At 42.4% G+C, this 22,116-nt stretch overlaps 1 long non-coding RNA gene across 1 annotated transcript in view; it reads left to right on the forward strand.

Annotated features, from left to right (window-relative positions):
• Positions 1-15,930, forward strand: part of LOC138297435 (uncharacterized) — a 118,800-nt gene extending 102,870 nt beyond the window's left edge. The window contains exon 2 of the long non-coding RNA XR_011204103.1: positions 15,542-15,930. This is a non-coding gene — a long non-coding RNA (uncharacterized lncRNA). The remainder of the gene's footprint in view (positions 1-15,541) is intronic.
• Positions 15,931-22,116: the final 6,186 nt, after the last annotated feature.

The following is a 22,116-nucleotide window of genomic DNA, read 5'->3' on the forward strand; positions in this document are numbered from 1 at the left end:
AAGTGTTTTTTGGCCAGATTTTGATGTTTGCAAAGGATTCTGGGTAACAGAACCTGGTCAGAGCCCCGCAAATCACCCCATCTTGGATTCCCCTAGGTCTCTAGTTTTCAAAAATCTGCTGGTTTGCTAGGTTTCCCCAGGTGCCAGCTGAGCTAGAGGCCAAAATCCACACGTAGGCACTGTTTTCTATGAAAAAATGTGATGTGTCCACGTTGTGTTTTGGGCCATTTTCTGTCGCGAGCGCTAGGCCTACCCACACAAGTGTGGTATCATTTTTATCGGGAGACGTGGGGGAACGCTGGGTGGAAGGAAATTTGTGGCTCCTCTCAGATTCCAGAACTTTCTGCCACAGAAATGTGAGGAACATATATTTTTTTAGCCAAATTTTGAGGTTTGCAAAGGATTCTGGGTAACAGAACCTGGTCCGAGCCACACAAATCACCCCATCTTGGATTCCCCTAGGTCTCTAGTTTTCAGAAATGCACAGGTTTGGTAGGTTTCCCTAGGTGGCGGCTGAGCTAGAGGCCAAAATCTACAGGTAGGCACTTTGCTAAAAACAGGTCTATTTTCTGTGATGTGTCCACGTTGCGCTTTGGGGCGTTTCCTGTCGCGGGCGCTAGGCCTACCCACACAAGTGAGGTATCATTTTTATCGGGAGACATGGGGGAACGCTGGGTGGAAGGAAATTTGTGGCTCCTCTCAGATTGTAGAACTTTCTGCCACAGAAATGTGAGGAACATGTGTTTTTTTTAGCCAAATTTTGAGGTTTGCAAAGGATTCTGGGTAACAGAACCTGGTCCGAGCCACACAAGTCACCCCATCTTGGATTCCCCTAGGTCTCTAGTTTCCAGAAATGCACAGGTTTTGTAGGTTTCCCTAGGTGGCGGCTGAGCTACAGGCCAAAATCTACAGGTAGGCACTTTGCAAAAAACACCTCTGTTTTCCTTAAAAAATTTGGTTGTGTCCACGTTGCGCTTTGGTGCGTTTCCTGTCGTGGGCGCAAGGCCTACCCACACAAGTGAGGTATCATTTTTATCAGGAGACGTGGGAGAACGCTGGGTGGAAGGAAATTTGTGGCTCCTCTCAGATTCCAGAACTTTCTGCCACAGAAATGTGAGGAACATGTGTTTTTTTAGCCAAATTTTGAGGTTTGCAAAGGATTCTGGGTAACAGAACCTGGTCCCAGCCACACAAGTCACCCCATCTTGGATTCCCCTAGGTCTCTAGTTTTCAGAAATGCACAGGTTTGGTAGGGTTCCCTAGGTGGCGGCTGAGCTACAGGCCAAAATCCACAGGTAGGCACTTTGCTAAAAACAGGTCTGTTTTCTGTGATGTGTCCACGTTGCGCTTTGGGGCGTTTCCTGTCGCGGGCGCTAGGCCTACCCACACAAGTGAGGTATCATTTTTATCGGGAGACGTGGGGGAATGCTGGGTGGAAGGAAATTTGTGGCTCCTCTCAGATTCCAGAACTTTCTGCCACAGAAATGTGAGGAACATGTGTTTTTTTAGCCACATTTCGAGGTTTGCAAAGGATTCTGGGTAACAGAACCTGGTCCCAGCCACACAAGTCACCCCATCCTGGATTCCCCTAGGTCTCTAGTTTTCAGAAATGCACAGGTTTGGTAGGTTTCCCTAGGTGGCGGCTGAGCTACAGGCCAAAATCTACAGGTAGGCACTTTGCAAAAAACACCTCTGTTTTCCTTCAAAAATTTGGTTGTGTCCATGTTGCGCTTTGGGGCGTTTCCTGTCGTGGGCGCTAGGCCTACCCACACAAGTGAGGTATCATTTTTATCGGGAGACGTGGGGGAACGCTGGGTGGAAGGAAATTTGTGGCTCCTCTCAGATTCCAGAACTTTCTGCCACAGAAATGTGAGGAACATGTGTTTTTTTAGCCAAATTTTGAGGTTTGCAAAGGATTCTGGGTAACAGAACCTGGTCCCAGCCACACAAGTCACCCCATCTTGGATTCCCCTAGGTCTCTAGTTTTCAGAAATGCACAGGTTTGGTAGGTTTCCCTAGGTGGCGGCTGAGCTACAGGCCAAAATCCACAGGTAGGCACTTTGCTAAAAACAGGTCTGTTTTCTGTGATGTGTCCACGTTGTGCTTTGGGGCGTTTCCTGTCGCGGGCGCTAGGCCTACCCACACAAGTGAGGTATCATTTTTATCGGGAGACGTGGGGGAACGCTGGGTGGAAGGAAATTTGTGGCTCCTCTCAGATTCCAGAACTTTCTGCCACAGAAATGTGAGGAACGTGTTTTTTTAGCCACATTTTGAGGTTTGCAAAGGATTCTGGGTAACAGAACCTGGTCCCAGACACACAAGTCACCCCATCTTGGATACCCCTATGTCTCTAGTTTTCAGAAATGCACAGGTTTGGTAGGTTTCCCTAGGTGGCGGCTGAGCTACAGGCCAAAATCTACAGGTAGGCACTTTGCAAAAAAAACCTCTGTTTTCCTTCAAAAATTTGGTTGTGTCCACGTTGCGCTTTGGGGCGTTTCCTGTCGTGGGCGCTAGGCCTACCCACACAAGTGAGGTATCATTTTTATCGGGAGACGTGGGGGAACGCTGGGTGGAAGGAAATTTGTGGCTCCTCTCAGATTCCAGAACTTTCTGCCACAGAAATGTGAGGAACATGTGTTTTTTTAGCCAAATTTTGAGGTTTGCAAAGGATTCTGGGTAACAGAACCTGGTCCCAGCCACACAAGTCACCCCATATTGGATTCCCCTAGGTCTCTAGTTTTCAGAAATGCACAGGTTTGGTAGGTTTCCCTAGGTGGCGGCTGAGCTACAGGCCAAAAGCCACAGGTAGGCACTTTGCTAAAAAAAGGTCTGTTTTCTGTGATGTGTCCACGTTGCGCTTTGGGGCGTTTCCTGTCGCGGGCGCTAGGCCTACCCACACAAGTGAGGTATCATTTTTATCGGGAGACGTGGGGGAACGCTGGGTGGAAGGAAATTTGTGGCTCCTCTCAGATTCCAGAACTTTCTGCCACAGAAATGTGAGGAACATGTGTTTTTTTAGCCACATTTTGAGGTTTGCAAAGGATTCTGGGTAACAGAACCTGGTCCCAGCCACACAAGTCACCCCATCTTGGATTCCCCTAGGTCTCTAGTTTTCAGAAATGCACAGGTTTGGTAGGTTTCCCTAGGTGGCGGCTGAGCTACAGGCCAAAATCTACAGGTAGGCACTTTGCAAAAACCACCTCTGTTTTCCTTCAAAAATTTGGCTGTGTCCACGTTGCGCTTTGGGGCGTTTCCTGTCGCGGGCGCTAGGCCTACCCACACAAGTGAGGTATCATTTTTATCAGGAGACGTGGGGGAACGCTGAGTGGAAGGAAATTTGTGGCTCCTCTCAGATTCCAGAACTTTCTGCCACAGAAATGTGAGGAACATGTGTTTTTTTAGCCAAATTTTGAGGTTTGCAAAGGATTCTGGGTAACAGAACCTGGTACCAGCCACACAAGTCACCCCATCTTGGATACCCCTATGTCTCTAGTTTTCAGAAATGCACAGGTTTGGTAGGTTTCCCTAGGTGGCGGCTGAGCTACAGGCCAAAATCTACAGGTAGGCACTTTGCTAAAAACAGGTCTGTTTTCTGTGATGTGTCCACGTTGTGTTTTGGGGCGTATCCTGTCGCGGGCGCTAGGCCTACCCACACAAGTGAGGTGTCATTTTTATCGGGAGACTTGGGGGAACATAGAATAGCAAAACAAGTGTTATTGCCCCTTGTCTTTCTCTACATTTTTCCCTTCCAAATGTATGACAGTGTGTAAAAAAGACATCTATTTGAGAAATGCCCTGTAATTCACATGCTAGTATGGGCACCCTGGAATTCAGAGATGTGCAAATAACCACTGCTTCTCAACACCTTATCTTGTGCCCATTTTGGAAATACAAAGGTTTTCTTGATAGCTATTTTTTACTCTTTATATTTCAGCAAATGAATTGCTGTATACCCGGCATAGAATGAAAACCCACTGCAGGGTGCAGGTCATTTATTGGCTCTGGGTACCTAGAGTTCTTGATGAACCTACAAGCCCTATATATCCCCGCAACCAGAAGAGTCCAGCAGACGTAACGGTATATTGCTTTGGAAAATCTGACATTGCAGGAAAAAATTACAGAGTAAAACTTAGAGAACAATGGATGTTTTTTTCACCTCAATTTCAATATTTTTCTTTTTCAGTTGTTATTTTCTGTAGGAAACCTTTGTAGGATCTACACAAATTACCCCTTGCTGAATTCAGAATTTTGTCTACTTTTCAGAAATGTTGCGGTTTCTGGGATCCAGCATTGGTTTCATGCCCATTTCTGTCACTGACTGGAAGGAGGCTGAAAGCACAAAAAATCGTAAAAATGGGGTATGTCCCAGTAAAATGCCAAAATTGTGTTGAAAAATTGGGTTTTCTGATTCAAGTCTGCCTGTTCCTGAAAGCTGGGAAGCTGGTGATTTTATCACCGCAAACCCTTTGTTGATGCCCTTTTCAGGGAAAAAACCACAAGCCTTCTTCTGCAGCCCATTTTTCAAATTTTTTTTAAAAAAAACGAAATTTTCACTGTTTTTTGGCTAATTTCTTGGCCTCCTTCTGGGGAACCCACAAAGTCTGGGTACCTCTAGAATCCCTAGGATGTTGGAAAAAAAGGACGCAAATTTGGCGTGGGTAGCTTACGTGAACAAAAAGTTATGAGGGCCTAAGCGCGAACTGCTCCAAATAGCCAAAAAAAGGCTAGGCACAGGAGGGGGAAAAGGCCTGGCAGCGAAGGGGTTAAAGGAAAACGATATGCATTACAAAAACAAAAAATGAAACATTTTCGTTTCATTTTTACAGAGCCGTAGGACCACTGCCTGCTCTGAAAAAATGTTTACAGTGAAATTCACAACTGGGAAGGGGTCTCATGGTTACATTCGCGGTCACAAAACAATCCTACATTGCAATGCGAGTCGCAATTAGGAAGAGAACACCCCTTCCTAATTGTGAGTCGCAAACCCGTTTTGCGATTCGGTAACCAGGTTACCGAATTACAAAACTGGGTTTGTGCATCTCGATGTGCTTTTTGCACGTCGCAAACAGACAAATACTCTGTTTGTGAGGTGCAATAAGCTACCTACACGTGGCCCTTAGTTGTTTAAGGGTATACTGTTGTGTAAGTTGAAACATCACTTGCCAGGCATTTCTCCAGTTCAATTAATTATTCAGAGGGGCTATTTTGCATTCATGGAGTTCATATTATTCTTTGTCTTTCTATTAAGAAATGTGCCTTGTTCCCTACCTACTGTGAGGTTCATTAGGTTGAAAAACATTTCCATTCACAATTCTTACTTTTTGACGTGTTACATTGACATCTTATTTTGAGTTTTCTACGTTTTTCGTGTGGGTTCGCGATTTATTGTTTTGGGAATTTCAGTTTTTGATGTTTATAAGTGCTGATTGCTTTTTGCAATGTGGGTTAGAGATTTATTGTTTGGGGAATTTCAGTTTTTGATGATGTTTATGAGAGCAGCCTTTTTGCTACAAGAAAGGTTGGGAAGTTTAATTATCAACTTGAGGTTGTTTGAGGAGTACAATGTGAGCATTTACTTTCAACTCCATATGTTTTGGTATCTGAAGTCTACTTAGCAGTTAGGGGACTAAGGTGTAGTTATCATCTGTGTGTTGTTGTTTAGATACGTGCTGGTTGTGCAGGTGCTGGTGTTGCATATGTGGGGAAGAATAGTGCACTGTCGTGAGAGATTTGAATGTAGTAGTTTAGTTGAGTTTAGTTTAGGAGTTTGTAAAGCGCATGGCTACCCGAAGGCCTCCCAGTGCTAGAGCGGAACAGAACTACAAGGAGACAACTTATGTTGTGAACTGAAGGGTCTTCACATTCTTGCGAAAGGAAATTTCCTGACGGAGCTCCAAAAGTTTCAGAGATTTGAGGCTCTAAATGCTAAAGATCAACCTCCCTATCTTTCTTTCTTAATCTGTGGAACGTTAATTAGGGAGGCCGTCGATGATCTCAGAGCCCTTTGAGGTATGTAGGGCGTTTCAATCTGTTCAAGGAAGATCGGACCCTTATTATGCAGAGCTCTATGCAAAGTGCAGAGGGCCTTGAGGTTGATCAGTTGTTCCACTGGCAGTCAGGGAAGGGAAACTAAAGCAGGCTTTGCGGGACAGTATCTGGGGATCTTCATGAGTAGGCGTGCTGCAGTGTTCTGCACCACCTGAAGTCTTTTTAGTACATATCGAGGTGAACTCAGATGGAGGTTATTTCCATAGTCCAGGCATGAAATTATGAGAGCCTGAGTGATTCATCTTTTGGCTTGAAAAGGAAGTATCTTAAATACTTTTCTGAGAAGTCTTAATAGACTAAAACAGGTGGCTGCCAGCTTTTTAGATTGATAGTCCATAGTAAGGTGGGAGTCCAGCCAAAAACCCAAGGGACTTATGTTGTCTCTTGGTGGATGCAGGCCTTCCAACTCAACAGGGAGCAAAGAAGGGGATTTGAGTGGGCCATAAGTATCCACCAGCATGACTTCTGTTTTTTTCTTTGTTCAGCTTAAGTTTACAGCTGGCCATCCATCTAGCTACTGCTTGAAGGCAGGGTGCCAGGTTGGGATGACCTGTCTTAGAGATGGTTGAAAATGAGAAGACCAGCGGTGTGTTGTCAGCATAGGAAACCAGTGGCAGGCTGTAAGGTTCCACAATCTCAGCCAGAGGGGACATATAGATATCAAACAACGTAGCGCTGAGAGAGGAGCCCTGGGGCACACCACAGCTGAGAGGAAGGCTGATGGTAAAAAAGGAGCAATCAAGAACTTGAAAGGTTCTATCCCTCAAAAAGGAGGAGACTCATTTCAAAGCACACCCCTTGATGCCTGGATGGAAAATTCTATGAAGCAGAATGTTATGATCTACGGTGTCAAAAAGCACTTAGGTCCAATAGAATGATGATGGCAGCAGCGCACCCTAAATCCAGTCGTTGTCAAACATCTTCAACCACTGCCAGAAGGGCAGTCTTGGTACTATGTTGGGATCTGAAGCCCATTTGAGTATGATGAAGGATCTTGTGTTCTTCAAGGAAACCTGACAGATGTCTAATGATATGTTTCTCAGTCAATTTAGCTGCTATAGGCAAGAGAGAAATTGGCCTATAGTGACTCAATAGGGCTGTGTCTAGATGAGGCTTTTTAAGTAAAGGTTTAATGATAGCATGTTTCCAATGTGATGGAATAAGGCCTGTTATTAAAGATTCATTAAGGGCCGTAGTCAGGGCAGGGGCAATCATTTCTGTACCTAATGCCAAAATGTGAGGAGGGGCAGAGTACAGTGGAGATCCTGATTTTATAATGTGTATCAAGTTAATTACTGATTCCTCCATAAGGGGTGGAAAATCTAAAACAGGATCTCTGGAGTTTAGAACCTGAGCCTGGCCTGCAAGGTCGTAGTTCTGTGTGGTCATATCTGGGAAAGCTGAATAGATGTCAATAATGTTCTTTTGAAAGAAACAGCCCAAATTATTGCTATGCTCTTTGGAGGCTTCAGTGAGATCGGTATGTGAGGGCACTTTAATGATTTCTTTAAATATTGAGAAGATTTCTTTGGGAGAGTTGGAGGACTGATATATTTTAGTTGCATAATATGATGACTATGTGGCTTTAATTTTTGCATGGAAGTGTGTAATTGCTTTCCCAGTTTTTTTTTTGCAGACGTAGCGTACGTTTTCCTCCACTTTCTTTCAAGGCGTTTACACTTCTTTTTTAGCAGCAATAGTTGAGGAGTGAACCATGGTGATTTTTTATGGCCTGCACCTTGGGTGATAATTTGTATTGGTAGTACGGAGTCTAAGGATGTGGGAATCCATTTAATTAATTTGTCAGCTGAGCTTAGGGTGGAATTAAAGGGAATGGCTCTAGTGTTCTCAAGGTCAGAGATCCACTCCTTGCAGTTTAGCTTAGACCAGTGCCGACCAGATAACTTGTTTGCTTGCAGATCTGTGTCAGCTGTGGTATTGGGTAACATGACCCTAATTAGAAAGTAGTCAACTGTGACAGAGGAAGGGGTGTCTGAGCTGAAAGTTCTGAGATGTTGCTGAACACAAGGTTAACCATATGACCTTTGGCATGTGTGGGGCCATTAATCATCTGTGTGAGACCTAGCGCCTCAAGGTCTGTAGGTAGTGTTTTAGCCGCATCATTACTTGGTTCGTCAGCGTGAATTTTTAAATTGGTAGATTTACTACCAACTAGATCAGCTTGAATAAACCTATCACGGGGACCAGGGGAGCGGTAAAGAAGAGCACCAGATAATGTTAATATAGGGTTCACTGCTACGGAGAAGGACATGCTTTCACAGTCAGGAATTATCAAAGGTTGAGAGAGTCCTTAAAAATAATGGTGATCCCCCACCCCTTGTATGTGCCCTATCTAATCGGTTTATTGAGTACCCACGAGAAAGGATTCCTCCTGGAGCCAAGTTTCTGCCAGAAATAAAACTTCTGGGGCATATTCACTCAACAGTAGATAGATATGAATTTTGTGGGGAGGCAGGAATCGCCAATTGACTAATAGGAACCTTATGATTGACCCCTTGTACTTCAGGGCTGCACGACTACACTCTGAGGAGTCCATAAGAAGTTGTTACAGACACAGTGTGGGAGACCAGGGTCAAAAGAGTGCTGGCAGAAGACCAAAACAGACGTTCTGAGGGCAAGGAGTTGACTAGCTGAAAATGCTATTACGTCTAGGTCAGAAGGGGCAGCATCCCTGGCCCCTGGTCCCGGCATGGCGCGGACGGGCGCAGACAGGCTTGCCTTTGGCACACCAGCAGCGCATCCGCTGTTTCATGATCCTTATATAGGGGTCAGGGAGGCAGCAGACAGTGCAGCTAGACCAGCAATCAAAATGGTGTCCACGCGAGGCACAGAAGCCCAGAGGAAAAATTGCCCCCTTACAATCTTTAAAAAAAGTACACTCGTGTGTGTTGGTGCAAACTGGGAAAAGAACAGTTCCCTATTGCTAAAGGCTGCTTGAGGGACTACCCCGTAGTATGTGAAGTTGGAGAAATGTAGTACCCTGTCATGAGCAATTGTACAGTGGAGTAGCCTGTGGTATGCTAAGTTGGTGAAGAATGGTAGGTTTTTATGAGAAGCTGCATGGGGGAGAATGTAAGTGGTGCAGTATGGGAGAAGAGAAGCACCATGTTGCGGTAGTTTATATAAGGAAGTGCCCCATGAAGTGAAAATGTGGGAACATATAGAAACTTGTCATGTGAGTGAGAGCCACAAGTTTCGCTTAACGGTTGTGAGTGATAGCCACAAGTTTCAACTGAGTTATTATTGTGTACAAATGTGTGATTTGTCAGGTATGTTGTACAGGCATTAGATTACATTTGTGATTGTTTTGTGGCGTGTTTTAATCATTTTGTGTTTAATGAAGTCAGTTAGTGTTGTGTTTGCCCAATAGTGTTTAAAGTAGCACTTGCTTGTAACTGAGTATTTCTTTACCTGATAATGTGGTCTTGTGTTAACGGAACGACCATTGCTGGACTGCTCTAGTTTTTGATTGTTATGTTGAGCAAGAATCTTTAAGTATGTGTCTAGTGAAGTCTGTCATCATTGTGTTTGGAAGATGCCCCAACATTTTTTGGCGTAGGTTCCCGAGGGTGTTGTGCCGAATGGAAATTAGGTACTTTCTTTAGTCTGACTCTTAGTCATGTTGGTTGGACTACTAGTGTGGCTGAGTGTTGGGCATGCTGGAGGGCTGGGCAGCACTTTTCTGTCTGAGTGTGTGGTGGAGTTTGTTGTCCTTTTGGGGTTGTGTTTGTGGTTTGTGGAAGAAGGACAAAGCATTAGAGTTGGTTGTGTCTTTGCCTCCTGCTACTTTAGTAGAGGAAGTCTACATGAGTGCTGTTGTTAAGAAAGGTTTTGTGTTGGAGTCTGGTCAAGGGAGTTTTGAGGTAAGGTCATGTTTGGGTAAACTTTTTGTTTTTGTTTGTGGCTTGAATGTGTAGATTTAGGGATGACTTGGAAATTATTTGTCGGAGGGAGCCAGTGGGTTCGCACCATGGCTGTCTCGTAAATGAGCACCTGTGATTACATGTCATTTGTTCATAAATATTGTATGGTGTTATTGTGCGCGTAAAAAATGTTATGTTTACTATGATGTCATAAACAAGACGGCCACAAGACTTGCATATTTTGGACCGCTGTGCAATGGTAGTCACAATCCAGTTGTTGTTTTCTTTTTTTTGACATAAGGTGTAGGGAGCTTTATGCCTTGACTCACTGCAGAGTTTCTGTGCCTCCTATTTGTTATTTGTTGTCTTTGTATGTCTGTGTGGGTATTGAAAAAGTTAAAATGCTGTTGTTGGGCAAATTTGCAAGGCAGACATATTGGAGATTGAGTGATTGTGAAAGATTATTCCTGTACTTTATAAACAAGGGTGTGCTCCCATTCCCTGTATGTCTGAGCTGAGAGTGGAATGCTGGGAGTGTATGATGTGATAGAATATTGGTGTGTTGTGTGGAGTGGAAGGCAGGACATAGGGAATGTTGTAAGGAGATTGGAGCCATGTCAGAGCCTACCTGCTGTTGCTGTAGCCCAAGGGCCTTACATATAATAAAGAACTTACCCCCTACCTGAATGGCTCCAGACTGATGTACAAAGACCCTGCCCTCCAACTACAACAGTCTACAAGTAATTTAATGAGAGCATAAAATAGTTAACAGTTCTGTTTTGGCTAAGAAAATTCGCATACAATGGTACTTATACAACATTCTTGGTCCATGGCCACTTGTGTTTTGATTTCCCCATTCTTACTGGATAAACAGCTGCTGGATTAGGTCATATGTGTCTATTATTGCATAATGTGGCGTGTATGTATTTGTAATTTTTGTGTATTGCAACAATATTGACTTGGTTGTCTGTTAGTGGCGGGACTGCAAAGTGCTGAGATTCAGCTGTCGTTAATGTGTGAGCTAAATGTATGTGTTTAATAGTTAAATAGCCTACTATTTCATTCCACAGATCAAAATAAATTTACCAAACTAAGGCGTCTCCTTTCAAAGAACCGATGCTGGAATTTGTACTGTACTGAGGGAATATTTATCCCACTCAACTGTCAGAAATGGATAACTCTCTGCTGCCAGAAGATACCTTTAAACTCCTTGGTGCATCAAGCAAATGAAAGATCAGAAGAATTCGGTCTTGAATAAAAAATGCCGATGCCCACTTGATGCTCTGCCTCGGCCAGCACTCCTCTACTTCCACTCACCTCACCAGCCTCATTAGGCTCCTTGTTGCCAATATGTATGTCCTAGAACTCTGTTTCCACAATTTTTGTGTCGTTTTCAGTGGTTCTGTAGATGGGTACATGAGAGTTTAACAAAGAGCAGAAGCCATCACATGATGGTGGTATACCAAGCTGCAAGAGTTTAATCGCATTAACTCTAATATTGCATCTACTACATCGGCCTAACAAATACATTGTAGAATAAGTACAGGTAAGTAGTTTTGAAGATAAGAATAGTAAATACATACTTACTCTGCAATGTAGTACTCACGTCAATGTCGTGGATGTATTAATACTACGTGCTGATATTGTCAACCTTAATATAATGCCATGCAACTAGCCACATACATTTGGAAAGCTTGGGAGGGTTCCAAGGTCTAGTGGGTAACAGTAGCGTCTTTCTTTGTTAAACTCCAACAATTAATGCAGCAAAACCCCTTTGTAGGTGGACCAGCATGGGACAATACAAACAGGGCAATGACTTGAACCATTGCCCAGTGAGACAATAGAGGCTGCAGGTGTAAGGCTTAGGAGAGGAGTAATATAAAAACAGAAAATGAGATTACAGTAGAATAGGTAGATGCACAGACATTTTAAGGCATGGGCAAAGTGGGTTCTGGCCCAGGACCCTAGCCTTTCAGCCTTTCTGCCCCCCCCCAAACAATGACACTTATACAACATTGTTGGTCCATGGCCACTTGTGCGAGCATGTGTGGCCTTATTTGGTCCTCTCTATTATTTGATAAGGGGACACGTAAGAGGTTCGATGGACCTTTGGACCACACTTAGGCCCATATTTATACTTTTTTAGCGCCTCATTTGTGCCGCTTTTTGATGCAAAAGTGGCGCACACTTACAAAATCCAATTGTATTTTGTAAGTTTGCGCTGCTTTTGCGTCAAAAAGTGGCGCAAATGCGGTGCTAAAAAAAGTTTAAATATGGGCCTTAGAGTGATTTTCTAGCACACCATGACCCATGTGGTCATGAATAACCACACCTTTTAGTAAAATAAGAAAGTTTATTTCCCTAGATTAACAATGCTAATATGACGTAAATCAATCTCAATCCCAAATGATAGGCATATACAAACAACACAGGCTGACCAAAACAACGGAAAAATATAAACTTAGACAACGCATTTAACATTAAACATTCAAGGGTTACAGTACAAATCAACAATAGCAATGATTGAGTAAGAGACATGGCATACATTTGTCAACAGATGAAAAAAAGGCGTCCTTTGTTAATAACAATCATTGTGACAGTGACTCTGTAACTAACCCTCTAATTCGAATGGCATGTTTCGACTTCATACATATAGAAAAATAGACAAAACGTAATTTGGAAAATATCTGACTATGACTCTACAAAAATAGTGGTTGGTACATAAAGAAAGACAAAAACCTAGAAAAGGAACAATTACAGTTGTTATACATCTTCTGTATGGATCAGTAAGCAGTGACTTCTTCGTCAGTGGGAAACTCGTCTGGTCAGCGTTGGCGGGGAAAGTGAAGGGGATTGCCTCAGCCACGATTGGGCTCTAAGTTAACTGAACCAACTTAGCGATGGCACCAAACTATGGGAAACAGCATCAATAGCATTAGCAATCAATAACAGTAAGTACACGATGAGGCTAGAGGCTAGGAAGGAAGGAGGAGAAGTAATTCTGCTCACTCCTCTCTGCTAATTCTGCCTATGTGCAGTCTGGATACGTCAAAGTCACAAAGTAGTTTCTCGATCTCTCATTGGTCCATACATAGGGTGTTTACAGAAGAACCAATAAACATTCATTCTTAAATCTGTGACATAGTTAGGCAGTCTTTCACACGTCGATGATTGACTCCTCTTCTCTCCTTTCCATCACTAGTTGTGATAACGCGTCCCGCCCTAGGTAATTTACTTGGTCTGGGACTCGTTCAGGCCAATGAATCTTTTGACCCTGATTGGAGACACCTTAAGACAAGATAACTACCCAGCATATCAATCGATAAATCAATAGACTCATCAATATTCACAGTAATAAATCAATCAACTTAGTTAATCACTTCACTATGAATTCTAAGCGTGACGCGACCTTTCAGCCATGAATAACCACACGAATTTAGTAAAATGTATGATATTTATTCCCTATTGGTTACACTCTACTAGTAAGGTTATTAGTCTCAACACCAGAAAACACATCAACAGTGTTATAATGTCGCAACTCGAATAAGATTTGAGCAAAGCAAAGATTATAAACATTAGAACAAAACACAGCGTCAACATGTATCGATTTAGCAAAGTATCATTAGCGCATCTACTCAACACAGCAAAGATTCAGTCATTTTGTCTGATTGCACCCAATATTAGTGATCACCTCGACTAACCTCGAATTAGCATCAGCATGTTGGGCTTCATGCAAAACAATTTAGTAACAAAAATTTGGAAAACGTCTGACTATGAACTCTGTCAAAAGCAGTTGGTACCTAGAAAGGAAAGGCAAGCAGACAATTACAATTTCATCATCATATAGTTACCCTCCGTAATGGGTCAGCATACAGGGTCAGTCTTCGTCCTCAGGACAGTAGTCGATTTGCCATCCGTCAGAATAGAACAGCAAAGTCTCAGAAACTATGGCAGAAATTTCTTCCCTCTTAAGAAGGAGAAGAACTAGATATTGGGCAAGACAAGGTGAGGATGGTTTGAAGAGTCAAAGCAGCAAAGGCAAAGACAGAATGCCAGAGTAACAGCAGGGGTGTCCCTCTAATGGCTGATGTCTCCTTGTAATGCGACGTTAAATTGAATTTGCCAGACAAATCTCTAATTTCTCATTGGTCGGTAGTTGGTGCACCACTATCTCTAACCAATAGTTGTGTGGTCACCTTACTAGAATTTTCACCTAAGACAGTTCTCATACAGTTCATTGGCTCCTGTGATTTACGTCTTCATCGGGTGAGATGGCAGGTAGAAAAAGTAACACGCACAACTCCAGTCAGTAGCTCCATTGTCTTTACCAGTTCAGGCGACCTTGTACCTGTTGCGAATTACACTGTTGCATTAAACAAGAATGTTTCCTTGAGCAAGTCGGGTCTCATGAGAAAGAATCTACTACAGCTACACACATCTCTAGCTCCTGGAAAAGTACAGCTCTATGTCCTTCGGGAAGACATCACAGTGCACGTTAGAAAAATACATTTAATATGTGACCAGGCAGCTAGGCCCAGACTCATGCTAACTAAGGCCTAATGATTTATTCAGCAAACCTTAACATATAACTCTTAATGCTAAAGCAGAATCATACATTAGTACATTAATAATTCATTATTAGTCAATTTCATCAATCATCGTATACATTTGTGGCCACTCCCCGTGGGCACATTTCAAATGTGTATATTAAAAACATATTAATGCATTTTCTATGCAGCTTCATCACACATTATTTTGCAAGCAGTTCATGTTAATTTTGATTATAAAAACTACACTCCAACAGTTGTAGTCAAGTAACAGTTTGTTGCAAACATGACTCCCATCAGTAATTCCATTCTCAAGTCCTCTGAACATCAGTATCTCATGCACAAAATATACAAATGTATCTACGATTAGGAAATAGCATTACAGCACACTGTTCTCACAAGAAAGTTTGAGAAATCAGTTTGTTTGACGTTGCAATATGACATTTTGGTTAGCACTGTGCGAACAAGGAACAATGAACAAGTGGGTTTTTCTGTGAAAAAAGAAAAACATTTACTAACATTTATTTATGCCACAAAGCTTAACAAGAGGCTTTTCGACTAGGCCCATTATTTCACCATTACTCTATGCCTAATAATTTTAAGCAAAACCTTCATTAATACATTAATACGATCATTAATACATTTTGTCATACATGTGAATATTATTTTTTTAAACAAGTAATTTTAGTTTTATTAATGTAGTGCACGTTATGGTTACCATCTAGGTGGGCACATTTTTCATAACACTCGATTTCTCTACGTTAGCATAATTCATATTAATTCTCAGTTATTAATCATTGCAAATTTATTAGTATTAAATTCAGCTTTCACACTTGTGTTTTAATATTCCCATTCTTACTGGATAAACAGCTGCTGGATTAGGCCATATGTGTCTATTGTTGCATTATGTGGCTTGTATGTATTTGTAATTTTTGTGTATTGCAACAGTATTGACTTAGTTTTCTGTTAGTGGCAGAATTGCAAAGTGCGGACATTCAGCTGTAGTAAATGAGATAACTGTACGTTTTTAATAATTAAATAGATTACTATTTCATTCTACAGATCAATATAAATGGTATAAACTACCGTGTTTCATAACAAGGAGCCGATGCTGGAACTTGTACTGTATTGATGGAATATTTGTTCCGTTCAACTGCAAGGAATGGATAACTATCTGCTGCCCGAAGACATCTTCAAAGCCGTTGGTGCAACCGAGCAAATGAAGAAAAAGGATCAGAAGAATTCAGGCTTGAAAAAAAAATGCTGATGCCCACTTGATGTTCTGCCTCGGCCAGCACCCCTCTACTTCCACTCACCACGCCAGCCTCATTTGGCTCCTTGTTGGCAACATGACTGTCTTATAACTCTGTTTCCACAATAATTGTGTCATTTTGATAGGTTCTGTAGATGGGTACGTGAGAGTTTAATAAAGAGCAGGAGCCATCACATGATACCAAGTTGCAAGAGTTTAATCGCAGCAACGCTAATATTGCATCCACTACATCGGCATAAAAAATACATTGTAGAATAAGTACAGGTAAGTAGTTGTGAAGATAAGAATAGCAAATACATACTTACTCTGCAATGTAGTACTCACATCAGTGTTGTGGATGTACTATTACTATGTGTTGATATTGTCAAACTTAATATAATGACATACAACTAATTACATACATTTGGAAAGCTTGGGAGGGTTCCAATGTCTAGTGGGCATCAGCAGTGTCTTTCTTTGTAGAACTCCAACAACAAACGCGGCAAAACCCCATTGTAGGTGGACCAGCCTGAGACAATGCAAACAGGACAAAGACTTGATTGCATAATATCAGCATAATGTCGTCTGAACTTTCAGCAGTAGAATGTTAATGGAGGCAGTGGAAGGGTGTTTGAAAATGGGTTATTGGTAAGGGCAGGTAGGTACCTACACTTAGCAATAGGCCACTAACCACCTCCACTTAGGTCCAGTTAGGTCTCAGTAAATTAAACCCACCTCAACCCTTGGTAGCTTGGCAACGAGCGACAAGGCTTAACTTAGGAGACAAAGTGTAAAGCATTCAAATATCACAAAACAGTAATTACATAAAACACAGGAAACAGTTCAAAAATCCGAAACCAATTGATAACAATAGAGTATAATTTTATCTTTAAAATGACACAAAAACGAATAAAATCGGATAAGGGGAACCGGAGATATGAATTTTTAAAGAATTATTGTTTTCTAGCTCCTAGAAACAAAAAGCATCAATCTGGTCATCTGGTCGCACCTCAACCGGGACAAAGTCAAAGTTTAAGGCCGACCGTGATGGAGCCCGGCTTGGCTGCAGCCCGCGGGAGGCCTCGGTCAAAAGTTTACCTTCGTACTTAGTCGTTTTTCTGAAGGTTTTCTTCAGCTGGACAAACCTGCCAGTCCAATCCGACCTCCTGGAACTCTTCTCCCGATATGAGTCGTGGGAGCCCTCGGTGGAGATTTTTACCTTCGGACTTAGTCGTTTTTTCGAGGTGAAAATCCTTTGACCGGGGCAAACCTGGATCTTGATCCGACATCTTTGGAGCCCTCCTCGGATACGCTGGCTGGGAGGTCCCGGTCAACTTTCTACGTTCGGACTTAGTCTCTTTTTGGGAGATTTTCTTCACGAGGACGAGCCTGAAAATCAGGCCGTGTCGCGGTTGAGGCAAGCCGGCTAGAGTTGCCGTGGCGGGTCGGTCCCTCCATGGAGCTTTTTTTCAAAAGTCCTCCAAACTCCTTTAAACTTCTGGATCTTCTCCCAGATGTTTTTTTAAGCTTCTTTTGGGGTCCACAGCTCATCCCAAGGTTCCAGAAGTTCTGTGATGATCCTCGGGGTGTGGACTACAACTCCCAGAATGCACCTGGTGCAAACTCCTTTCTGGCCACTGGACAGTGGTCAGTTGGTTGGTTTCTTCAGGAGTTGGTGCAGGGGACTCTGGTTAGCAATTTTTCACCTGTAGCAAACAGGGAGCCCCTCCTTGAACCAGTTGAAGCCAGGCAAAGTCCTTCTTGTGGTGAAACCTAAGTGTGCAGCTGGTGCAGTCCTTCAGAGTGCAGGGTCCAGGTGCAGGACAGGGGTCCAGCAGGGCAGTCCTTCTTCTTCTGTGGGTCTTCCTTGTTGGAATCTGATGGGGATCTGAGGTGTGGATGCAGGTCTGCCAGTTTTATCCTTGCTCCTTGGTGAAAAACAGGGGGTCCTGATTCTCCAATCAGGTGAAGGGTCCTTCCCCCTGTGATGAGCACTTCCTGGGAAGTGTGGCAAAAATAAATCCCAGGAGGCAACATTATTCAAAAAAACACCATGGCTGAAAATGATTTTTGGAGGTTACATCTGGCGGAGCCCACCTACTGGTGTGGCTAAAAATTATAAACACACCCCTCTCCTGCCCTCTCCTAATCTAATCAAGGGGGCACCTAGTTGTCTGTGGTTGCAGGATGTGGGGGTGTTACTGGGTTGCTCCAAATGTCCTTCTCTGCCTTTGAAGACCAGTTTGGCAGCCCTCCCCCTTCCTACCTCACCATCTGCTGAGGGGAGATTCCCTCCCACAGGCAGATCTCTTTGTGTGTAGTCAGGCCACCTCACACCTCATCAAGGTAGCCTGGCCAGGCTGCCAGAGGCTGGCCAATCAGAGCACAGCAGCAAAAACAATACAGGGCTGAAAATGGCAACTTTTCAGGTAAAGTTTAAAACTCTTTACCTGAACAAGTTATATTAAATCCAACAACTGGAAGTAGTGGGATTTATTATAACAATTAATATGATACCAAACCCTTTGTATCTGTCGTTTAAGGGGACTTTTAAAATTAAAATAAAGTCTCCCCATTCTAGCCTATGAAGGCCATTCACTACAATGAGGGGAAAACGAATTTGGCTGTTTTTACCTCACCAGGGCTTATAAAACTACTTTTATAAGGTCCCTGCTTATAGTTACATGGCACCCAGCCCTAGGGGCACATAGGGCACACCTTAGGGGTGACGTATATGTAAAAATAAGGTAGCTTAAGACTTTGGAACTACTTTTCATTCCAAAGTCGAATTTACATATAACTTTAATTTAAAAGCAGCCAGCAAGGCAGGCCTGCCTTTAAAATGACACTGGGCACCTCAGCAGTGCACCTATGGGTGCACTACCTATGCTGTGGTCCCTAAACCTACATGCCCTACCATATACTAGGGACTTATAGGTAGGTTAACTTAGCCAATTATAATTAGCCTAATTTGCATATCCACTTTACACAGAGCACTGGCCCTGGGACTGGTAAGCAGTATCCAGGGCACAGCCAAGAGTCAGTAACCACCAGTACCTGTCCAAAAAGTGTGGGGGTGACCAGGGCAAAAAGGAGGACTTTCCTACAAAGGGATCACCCAGTGAGACAATAGAGGCTGCAGTTGTAATGTTAAGGAGAGGAATAATAGAAAAAACAGACAATGAGACTGCAGTAGAATGGGTAGATGCAAAGACATTTTAAGCCATGGGTAAAGTGGGCTCTGGCCAAGGGCCCCAGCCTTTCAGGTCTGCTCTGTTCTCCACGCCCTGATGACCTTGAATCATTCTTAATCATAAATTATTTTAAATGCCATTTCCCTTTAATTATATTTTAATATGAGTGCTATGTGGAAGTCTATCACAACATTTTGCAGGCAAATGTTGGTTTTTTAACACCATGCAACATCCATAGAAAGTTCCTTTCAGATTTAAACAGCACCTCACATATGAGAAATGGCAGTCAGTGGCAGAGATTATTTGCAGTAGTATTAGCAGGCTGCTGCAGTGTTACAATGTTGAAAACACTTGTCACTTTCCCTCAGTATTAGATGGAAACTCATTTAGAATTTGGACCAATGTGCCTGTGCAGTGTCCATAACCTGGCCGAAGAGGGCATAAAAAGCTGAAATTAGATCATAAATTTAAAGCTGTTCCAAACAGGGGCACCCAAAATACGTTTGGCCAATGGCCCCCAACATCCTTAAAATGTCCCCGGTAAAGAAAGGGATAATTGGACAAACAAGAAAAGAAATGGAGAAATTAGAAAGATGGGCAGGTGAGATTGACCAGTACTAAAATTGAGTGAGATGGAATGATATTAAAAGCGGGCCAGGCAAGCAGACAGACGATTGTGAAGAGAATAAGGACGGATGAAGAAAAAGAGAAGGCATTATTGTGGAAACAACAGTGAGACAAAAGAGAAGAAAGTATAGAGTGCAAATAGGCACAAAGTAAAATAAAGGAGAGAAGGAGAAGAGAAGAGAGAAAGAAGATAGAATGAAACAGAAGACAGGAAAATGAGAGAGGTAGACCATAGAGAATATTGAACTGATGGAAAAGCCAAGTAAAGTAAAGAGGAATACATGGGAAAAACAATAAAGAGTTTTGTAGGGAGAAAGGAGAGAAATGGTGTGAGAGATATTGGGGAGAGACTGTAGAAAATGGGAGCGTGTGAGAATAGAATTATGACAAAGACTAGAAAGGTGTGTAAAGAATGAACAGGGATGAGAAGGGAGTAGCACAGGTGGAAAGAGAATGAGGTGATAATGGGGAAAACAATTGGAGAAAAGAAAGCATGGAGACAGGAAAGATGAGACAAGTTGAGAAGGATAGCGAGAGTTGGAAAATCTGAAGACAGTAGGGGAGGAAAGCTTGGGAAAGGAGAACATATAGAGAACAGTCACAATACGCTGATAGAATGGGGAAGAGGGAAATAAAAGAGAAAACACAATAGTGGAGAGAAAGAGTATGAATTCGAGGGAACAAAATGATGGAAAATATTTTAGTAAAGATGTGACAAAAGAAGTTAAATATATAGTACTGATATGGAGAAAAGGAACTTGATAAATGGTAGCACAAAGAAACAGTCTAGTAAACTGGAGAGGCAAGTAAAGAGAACAGAGGAAGAAGAGAACATGAACATAATTGCTGCAACTGACGGGTGCATTGAGAACAGAACCACAGAAAAAGATGATACAGCGTTGAGGATGAATAAAGCAGAAAAAGAGAAAATAGAGTGGGCTAAGAGAAATAGAAAGGTAAACAGCATAAGCAGAGAACGAGGAATAGACACTGAATTTAAGAAAAAGGGACCAATGAAAAAGAAGGGATTGGAGAAGAAAGGATCAAAAATTGGAATACGTCAGAAATGTAGGATAGGGAGATGAAAGAACTTAGGGCTAGATGTATGTAGGTTTGTGATTTCCTAATCTTAGTGATTCGCTATTAGGAAATTGCAAACCTTGATGTATAACAGTGTGTTTTACGCTGTTTGTGATTACCAATGGGGTCAAAAATGACCTACCTCATCAATATTCATGAGCTAGGTCGCAATTTGCGAACCCCATTGGGAATGGCCACACTCACAGGGACGATGGCCTGCTGGGGAAAACGGGATGCATTTCAAACAAAAAAATGAAAAGTTTTCATTGGGACCACTACCTACTCTGAAAAAATATTTTTGCATACATTCTCAAAGGGGAAGGGGGTCCCTCCTGTTTGCGAATGGGTTACCATCATCTTGAAATTGGTGGTAACTGTGATTGTTTTGCGACCGCATTCATGGTTGCAACACAATCTTACATGCCACTGCGACTTGCTATTAGGAAGGGAGGCCCTTGGCATGCCCCTTCTTAATAGCGATCTGCACAAACATTTTGCATGGTGTTCTCATCTAATAGGATTGAAAATACAGACGATAGGGGCTAGATATATGAAGCCTTTTTTTTGCGTTCGCAAACGGTCCGATTCTCAGACTTAGGTCGTTTGAGAACGCAAAAAGTATTTTTGTTATGCTTGAAACCCAAATTGCGATTTGGTAGCACATTACCGAATAGCAATTTGGGTTTGCAATGAAATACTGACTTGGTATTTGGAAAGGGTGTTGACGGCGTCCCTTGCAAATACTGATTCTGAATTGGATGTAATAATGTTTTGCAACCAAATTCATATTAGTATACAAATTCATTCTTTCGTGCTCATTTTTCTCGCACGTGGGTAATCATTCCAACACATTGCAGAGTCACGTGGCAGAGGCTGCTGTCGTGAGTTAACAGATTAATTGTGCGTCTTGTCAGCAAGCCCTTTTCTTCTGTTTTTCCCTGTTTGAGCCAAGTGAAAGGCGAGACAGAGCCGCGCTTTAAACTTTGAGAGAGGTCCTGGAAAACCGCAGTTTGTTTCTTCTCTTGATATGAAGAGAGAATGCAAAATTTATTTACATGACGCATTTTATATTTCCTTTTTAATTATGTATACCTTACTTTGCTGCTCACTTTTCTTTTTAAATAGAGGTCCACTACTTGTGACTATTTAACACTCATTAATTAGTTTATTATGATCCCTTCTCTGATATACGTGATTACGTTCTACAAGAAGGAGTCATTTGAAAGTATTTTATATTATATAAAGCACTACATTGTCCTTCCAAGTTTAGAACTATTTATATTGTGTGCAAGCACAAAATGCCGCTAGTGACCGAAGTAGGCTGACCTGCTGTTGCCCATGCTCTATTGGGCAGAAGAAAAGTGTGAGTGTCAATTACAGACCAATGGATGGAGACCACTGACCAAAAGGCCCCATGTATGTTATAGTTACAAAAAAACAATAGTCTGGCGAAAGAGCTAACACGGTATCAAAGTCAGACCTAC

The sequence above is a fragment of the Pleurodeles waltl genome, chromosome 5 (assembly GCF_031143425.1).
Source record: "Pleurodeles waltl isolate 20211129_DDA chromosome 5, aPleWal1.hap1.20221129, whole genome shotgun sequence".
Lineage (NCBI taxonomy): Eukaryota > Metazoa > Chordata > Amphibia > Caudata > Salamandridae > Pleurodeles > Pleurodeles waltl.